The sequence below is a fragment of the Alexandromys fortis genome, unplaced genomic scaffold (genome assembly GCF_014885135.2).
Source record: "Alexandromys fortis isolate MF-2015 unplaced genomic scaffold, M_Fortis_MF-2015_v1.1 scaffold_151, whole genome shotgun sequence".
Classification (NCBI taxonomy): Eukaryota; Metazoa; Chordata; class Mammalia; order Rodentia; family Cricetidae; genus Alexandromys; species Alexandromys fortis.
The window spans coordinates 1237460-1245652 of record NW_026068043.1 but is presented as its reverse complement, the minus strand read 5'-3'; the positions used below and the strand labels follow the sequence as shown (position 1 = coordinate 1245652).

General features: G+C 45.6%; 1 pseudogene; it reads left to right on the top strand.

The window, feature by feature from the left end:
* Positions 1 to 1537: 1537 nt before the first annotated feature.
* Positions 1538 to 6675, top strand: LOC126516021 (heterogeneous nuclear ribonucleoprotein A1-like; annotated as a pseudogene).
* Positions 6676 to 8193: the final 1518 nt, after the last annotated feature.

Genomic DNA, 8193 nt, shown 5'->3' with positions numbered 1-8193 from the left:
GATCTCTTTGTCCTTAGTAGACCTTGTTGCTCATATAACCTTGTGCCTTTGGTCAGTTTCAGGGGCTTCCTGGGACTCCTGATTTGCTTACTTCCTGAGACTTAGCAGCCTCTCCTTAGAATTTCCTGAGTCTTAACAAACTTTTTCAGAACTTACTGGGTTTTAAGGAGATTTATGGGAACATTACACAGTAGAGCACCACTGTTGAAGGCTTATTCCTTTCTTCTTTCCAGTCTTGGGAAGGAATGAGTAGAAAAGTTTTACAAACATATATGCAGAGACCAAACTTCTCCTTGCTTTGCTTTGCTTTCTTTTGTATATACACATACATGGGATTGCATGTGGTATATATGTGTGTGGAGTGTATGTGAGTGTGTGTGTGCTGTGCATTTAAGATATGTGTATGTGGTGTGTGTGTGTCTCTGTGTGAGCGTGTGTGTATGGTGTTTGTGTGTGGTATGTATGTGAGGTGTGTGTATGTTTATGTGGTATATTTGTATGTGTGAGTGTGCGGTGTGCATGTGAGGTATCTCTGTGTGTGGTATATTTGTGTGTGTTATACATATAGGTACATGTGTGTGTGGTATATATGTGCCTGTGTGTATATGTATGGTATGTATGTGAGATGTGTGTGTATATGTGAGGGGTGAGTGTTGTGGTATCTGTGTATCTCTGTGTGTGTGTGTGTGAGAGAGAGAGAGAGAGAGAGAGAGAGAGAGAGAGAGAGAGAGAGGTGTCTGTGTGTGGTGTCTATGTATCTATCTGTGTGTATATGGTATGTATATGAGGTGGGGATGCATGTATGGTTTGTTTGTGCGTGTGGTATATTTGCACATGTCCTGCCTATAGATCCCACACACCACCACTCTGAAAGGTGCCCGTGCCTATAGGTACTGAGAGAAGGTGACTAAAGAGGACCACAACCAACATCTGTCTCTGGTCCCTAAGGATTCAGCCCCTGTGGATGCAGAACTTTTGGGGTTCATCACACACGCCATCAAAGAGCTGGATTAAACTCTCTTTCCCCCTTGTTCCCAAGTCCACAGGATTAAGTCACTTGAGGGAACCCGAGGGAACTGAGGAGTCACATGAGTCACGTGACCACATGAGGGACAGACCATTGGCTGACAGCTCACCTACCAGTTTCTTCTCCAAGTCAGGGTGCACCCATCCCCATCTTCTCTACCCCTAAACAAAAATGTACTTCTTTTTAAGATATATAAAAGTATTAATGATATGCATATGTATGAGGAGGTAGGTACGTGCTTGTGAGAGAAGCAGCCTCAGAGTCCAGACAAGGCCATCAGATCCCCTAGAGATGGCCTTACAGGCACTTTTCAGCTTCTCCATGTGGCTCATGGGAACCGAATCTGGGTCCTCTCTACAGGAGCAGCAAGTGTTCTTGATCACTGAGCCATCTCTCCAGCCCTGGCTTGCTGTTAGATAATGGTATTTTTCGATTAGAATTAAATATCCTCGCTTTCTGCCTATTGGCGCGGCCGAGGAAGCATCGCTGAAGGCTTTCATTTTCCTGCCGTCATGTCTAAGTCAGAGTCTCCCAAGGAGCTGGAACAGCTGCGGAAGCTCTTCATTGGAGGGCTGAGCTTCGAAACAACCAACGAGAGTCTGAGGAGCCATTTTGAGCAACGGGGAACACTCACGGACTGCGTGGTCATGAGAGATCCAAACACCAAACGATCCAGGGGCTTTGGGTTTGTTCCGTACGCCACTGCGGAGGAAGTGGATGCCGCTATGAATGCAAGGCCCCATAAGGTGGATGGAAGAGTTGTAGAACCTAAGAGAGCTGTGTCAAGAGAGGATTCTCAGAGACCAGGTGCCCACTTAACCGTGAAGAAGTCTTTGTTGGTGGTATTAAAGAAGACACGGAAGAACATCATCTGAGAGGCTATTTTGAGCAGTATGGGAAAATTGAAGTGATTGAAATCATGACTGACAGAGGCAGTGGGGGGAAAAAAAAGATGTTTTGCTTTTGTCACCTTTGATGACCATAACTCTGTGGACAAGATTGTTATTCAGAAATACCATACTGTGAACGGGCACAACTGTGAAGTAAGGAAAGCCCTATCCAAGCAGGAGATGGTTAGTGCTTCGTCCAGCCAAAGAGGTCGAAGTGGTTCCGGAAATTTTGGTGGTGGTCGTGGAGGCGGTTTTGGCGGCAATGACAATTTTGGTCGAGGGGGAATTACAGCCAGGAAACAAAGCTTAGCAGGAGAGGAGAGCCAGAGAAGTGACAGGGAAGCTACAGGTTACAACAGAACTCAGCCAAGCACAGTGGTGGGGCAGGGCCTAGCTGCTACAAAGAAGACATGTTTTAGACAATACTCATGTGTATGGGCAAAAAAAACTCGAGGACTGTATTTGTGACTAACTGTATAGCAGGCTATTGTAGTTTCTGTTCTGTGGAAAGTGTAAAGCATTCCAACAAAGGGTTTACTGTAGACCTCTTCTCACCCATACTGTTGATTGCTAAATGTAATAGTCTGATCGTGACACCGAATAAATGTCTTTTTTTCTTTTCTTTTTTTTCTTTTCTTTTTCTTTTTTAAATGGGCTGTGTAAAGTTAGTCTACCCTGAAGCCATCTTGGTAAACTTCCCCAACAGTGTGAAGTTAGAATTCCTTTCAGGGTGGTGCCAAGTTCCAGTTGGAATTTCTTTATGATTGCTTGGGGGGTGGTTTTGTCTTCAAAAACCTTGGTGTGGTTAAACTGCCAGCTATTGTGACTTTGAGTTTCACCCTTAAAAGGATCATCATCCAAGCAACGTTACAATTTGGTTATAAAATGGTTGTTGGCACACCCTACGCAATATCAAAATTGAACAATGGTATCAGATAAAATAACAGATGGGAATGAAGCTTGTGTATCATCCGTTATCATGTGTAATCAATAAATGAATTTTAATTCTCTTGAATGGAAAGAGGTAGGATGGGCAATGTGGCCCCATGGACTATTCAGCAGGTATTTTAATTTAAGTACTTATTTCTCTATTGCTGGACCTTAAGACTTCTTTTTCAGGAGAATATCTACGTGACTTGTTCATGATTTTCGTGCTCACAAGGACTTTACATTAAACTACATCTCAGAGCCTTTGCCTTTCATCTAAATTGTTTTTTATTAAAGTGTTGGTGATCTTGTGCTTAATGGGGAGCACCATCCAGCCTTCAGAATTCTAATAGAAATTTTATAGAATTTAATCTAATTCTTTTAGAATTACAGAAACTCTCATCTGCATCGGACTTCTTTGCCTTTACATTAGTCCCTGGCATTCTCAAATTACACAGTCATTTTAGAGTCTTGGCAAATATTGCCAAAATACTGCCCAAAGACTTCTTATATATTTCTGAGAACATGCCGTTGCTTATTGCTACACCTGCGCTATCTTTGAGCATTATTATTATTATAGCCTGGCATCCCAGCTGCTCAGGAAGCCGGAGTAGGAGGATTTCAAGTTCAAGGTCAGCCTGGTTGACTTAGCTAGACTCTGTCTGGAAATGAGTAGCAAGGACAGTAATGACCATAATCACGGAGGCTGGATGTAGAGTTCAGTGGTAGAGGGCTTGTCAGCTTAAACACAGTTCTTATCTCAAAGGAAATAAAAGGCAGTTTCTTCTGGGGCCCACTGTGAGTGACCATGGTAACAGATCCAGGTCGCCCCAAATGCTGTGTGCCAGAACAAAGTTAGAAATCAAATGCCTTGGTGCAGGCATCGGGTAGGTGGGTTGCAGAAAAGCAGGGCAGTCTCTGTGGTAGGCATCTGGTGACATTCTTGGTGTTTGGGTTGGTGGGAACCAGCCATGTGTTTATGCGTTCCGGAAGGATTTGCCGGAGAGTCGCAAGAACGTTGGGTCAGACACAGACGTGGGCAATGGTTATTTAGGGGGCTAAGATAGGCAAAGATAACAGGGTATAGTTCTACAACCTCTCAGCGCTCCACAACCACCTTTTAAGAGTCAGCCCATTTAATACAGAGGTAGCTTTTTGTATTCTCCCGGGAACTTCATTCCACATTAGCGTATACAATATTCTGGGTCCCGTTCCCCAGAACTGAAGAGAAGGAGTAGTTAGTTTGCTGGTAACAGCATCAAGGGGCTAGAGAGAAGCTTCAGCAGTTACAAATGTGGATTGCTCCTGCAGAGGACACAAGTTCAGTTGTTGATATCCACATCAGCTCACATACACACCAAGTAAATAAATAATAAAATTAAACACCTCAATTTAATAGTTTCTTTTACCATAACCAGTAAGACAGATGATTATTATGTACTATGTAAAAGCTATATTTTCTCTTTTGTAAATTACCTCCTCGTGTACTTTGTTCACTTATCCATATGTCTTCTATTTAAATATACATAAGTCATATGTGTGTATACATATATAATTTATATATGTATAATTTTTATATACAGACACATATAATTTATTTACCTGAATATGTAGGGGGTGGGTATGTGCGTGTGAATGTGGTGTCTATGAAGACCAGAAGAGGGTGTTGGGTCCCCCAGAGCTGCAATTGCAGGCAGATGTGAGTTGCCCACTGTGAGTACTGGGAGCCAGCCCTCTGCAAGAGCAGCAAGTGCTCTGAACAGCTGAGTTACCTCCCCGCCCCTCCTACTGCTTTTCTTATTACTGTGCAGGACGATGAATCTAGAAGCACCTCACCTACCCAGCCAGACAGAACCAAGGATGACGGATTCTATCTCCTGGCCCTCCACTCACACCTTAATCTCACTTCAGGACCCAGAAGATGGACTGGGTTGGTGTGACTGCATCTCTTTGTCCCTCTTCCCACGGCAGCCATAGTGAATAAATATCCCTTCTTTTTATTACTTTTTTACTATTAATATGGGTATTACAGCTAAGCAGTCCTGGTCAGGTGTGGTCCTGTCCACCACTGGCCAATGGCCACCTGGGCTTCAGTCTCATCCTTGAAGGAGGTCCGACAAGTTGTGGACCTCTGTCTAGGAGACACGTCCCCTCTCCTGGCACCTTTTCATTCTCCCAGCATAAGATACCTTGGAAAACTCTCATTTCATGAGATCCATTATTTCAATAGTCAGACAGAAGCATCCAGTCAGAATCCCTTCAATTCCGACAAGGCTGTTGACGCTCAGCCTGCCAAGTGACTGGGGTTACCTCTCTGCCCCACTGGATGAGCAAGTCTGTCTTCTACGCCCTTTGCCACTGTGTGTGGCTCACCGCTAAAAATTATCTTCCATGGTTTTTGTTTTGCCGTTGCTTTTTGTCTTATTGGGACGGGATCTGGTGTAGTCTAGGCTGGTCTGAAACTCCTGGTCCTCCTGACTAGCCCAGCCAAGTGCTGGGATTATTGGCGTACACCACCATGCCAGACTTCTTTATCATTCTCTCCTGAACCCCAGCCGTGTGTGTGTGTGTGTGTGTGTGTGTGTGTGTGTGTGTGTGTGTGTACTCACATGTTGGGTTCAAGTGTGCTCATGCACATGGAGGAAAAAGATAAGGCACACTTACCATTCCTCAGATCCGATGCTCCTTGTTTTTAGAGACAGGGACTCTCATTGGCTTCAGACTCACCAATTAGTCTAGACTGGCTGGCCAGCGGGTCCCACAGACTGCCTGTCTCCAAGTCCCCGGTTTTGAGATTCCAAGCACATGCCACCATGCCTGGCTTCTTGACATGGATTCTGGAGATCAAACCCAGGTCCCCACGCTCGCACAGCAAGCCCTTGGCAGCCTGAGCTGCCTCTCCAACCTATGCTTCAAGTTCTTAATGGAAATCCAGCAGCTGGAGGGACCACAGAGGTCTCTTTGGAACCAAGTGCTTAGGTAAACAGTCCCTTTCACCCAAGGAGGGCACCTGGGGAAGCAGCTTGGGGCATCACAGGCTTTTCAACATGCTTTGCCAGCTGGCTTTCTAGACAGGATAATTTTTAGCAGCAGGCTGTGCTGCCTCTGCCAGGAGGGAGGTTATAAACACCCTCTCCTCTCGGCGAGGGGCTTTCTGCTAAACCAGTCCATCTTCCTCTGCCCATCTGAGATGCAGGCTAAGCAGGGCCTTTATTTACAAAGGTTAAACATTCCTTTAATTGGATTGCTGGCATTTCAGCCCCAGCCTCCCTCTTCCTTTTGCTTTGTCCCCCTGGTGCATACCTGGAGATGTGCCTGAGAGAAATGCCAAGGGGAGATTTTGTTTTTAATAAAGCTGAGATGAGGCCCGGTCCCTTTAGAGACTTCTGTTACAGCTTTGAGGCACCACACACTAATGAATTGCATCACAAAAGGTCCCCAGTTGCTGGCTTGTGGAGCAGAGCAAAGGGAAGAGCTCTGTGGGCTGGAGAAGGGAGGGGTGGAACCGAAGTCAGAGTATGCTCAGCCTGTTCTACACAAAGCCCTGTTTCCTGTACTGAGGACAGTGTCACCATCACCGTGGGATGCACGGTCCTCGTCTGTGCCTCTACCAGGAGTCAGGAGATCAAGCACGGAGAGCAAAAGAGAGGCAGGACCTCCCCAGTGCCACATTTCACAGTGATCGTCCACAATGGCCATGTCGTACCCTCACCAGGCCTCATGTCCTCGCCCATAAACAGTTCCTAAGTTCCCCCAGGTGTCTGACCCTCCTCGCACCTCTTCTCCTTCTAGCTCACCTGTGTAGGCGGTGCAGGTGAAGCAGAAGAATAAGGCAGGCGGGGGCTGGAGAGATAGCTCAGTCAGTAAAGGGTGTGCCTCGCAAGTCTGAGGACCTGAGTTTGGATCCCCAGAACCTACCAAAAAAAAAAAGCCAGATGCAATGGCATGTGCCTTTTATCCCAGGAATGGCAATGCTGGAGGAAGAGACCAAGGGATCCCTGGAATCTCAGCGCCAGCTAACCTGGTCTATGTACTCATGTTCCAGGCCAATCAATAATAGGTGGACAATAACTGAGGACCAGCACCTGACCTTATTCTCTGACCTCCACACATGCACTGTGCATGCATGCAGCTGTGCTCACATGTGCACCCTTATACAAATGCACGCATGCATGCGCGACACACACTGTGCATGTATGCATGTACCTTCGCTCATGCCTGGACCATTACACAAACACACACACACATGCGCTGTGAATGCAGGTACCTACACTAAGAAGTGCACCCTTACACACACACAAACACATACCTGCAATAATAAAGATCAAGATTTTAAAAGAGCATCAACACAAAACATACCTCTCATCTCAAAGACGTAAGAAATAGTTTACTCTGGAGCCAAATATGGGTGACCATGGCACAGGAACACAGATTCAGATGACACCAAATCCCATATACCAACATGATGACTGTTGGTGCCCAGACGTGTGGACAACTGAATCCACTGAAAGCCTGAGACAGCTTGGGAAGTAATTCTAGAACAAAATGACAGCGTTGTACATGGTTTTTTTGGTAGCAGCACTCTCTCGGGTCTACTCTGCTTGCTAGAGGCAAGCAAGCGCTCTCATCTAAGAGAGGCTTCCTGATTCAGCTTTAGCGGCAAAACCCTGCAGCTCATTAAGAGGTCCTACCACGAAACACTTAAACGGTGTTGACGAAAAGCTGAACGCATGCTTTTCGGTTTTCAGCTGTAGCAGGAAAAAAGCTGTGCCGTTTAAAAATGCTGGCTTTCTGGGCCACCTGCCAGGGCAAACTCTGACTTTTTGAGGCAGGAGGGCCGGCTACAGAGAGAGGACTTGAGTGTTGTCTGTTGTAGCTTGTTTGATGGCAAGAACCTTGAAACGCTGTAGACTTGTGGCACTGAATGCGGCTCTGGCCGGTACCTCAGCCACAAGGTTGGAATGTCAGAAAGCTAAGGAATGGGCTACATCTAGCCAGCAAAGCCACGGCTTTAGTCTTACTGAGATTGCTTGATAAATTAAAGACTCATGTGGTCAGAAAAACAGAGAGAGATACAGTAAAGAGAGTGTCAAAGACAAAGAAAATTTTTAAATGATTTACAGTGTTAAAAATATATGCAGACTAAGAATTAAAGTTTTTAAAGTAAAAAACATAAATAAGGAAGAAAGAGAGTAGTTGGGTGTGGTAGTACACACCTTTAATCCCAACACTTGGGAGGCAGAGGGAGATTGACCTCTGTGACTTCAAGGTGTGGTAGCACACGCCTTTAATCCCAGTGCCTAGAAGGCAGAGACAAACAGATCTCTGTGAGTTCAAGGTGTAGTAGCA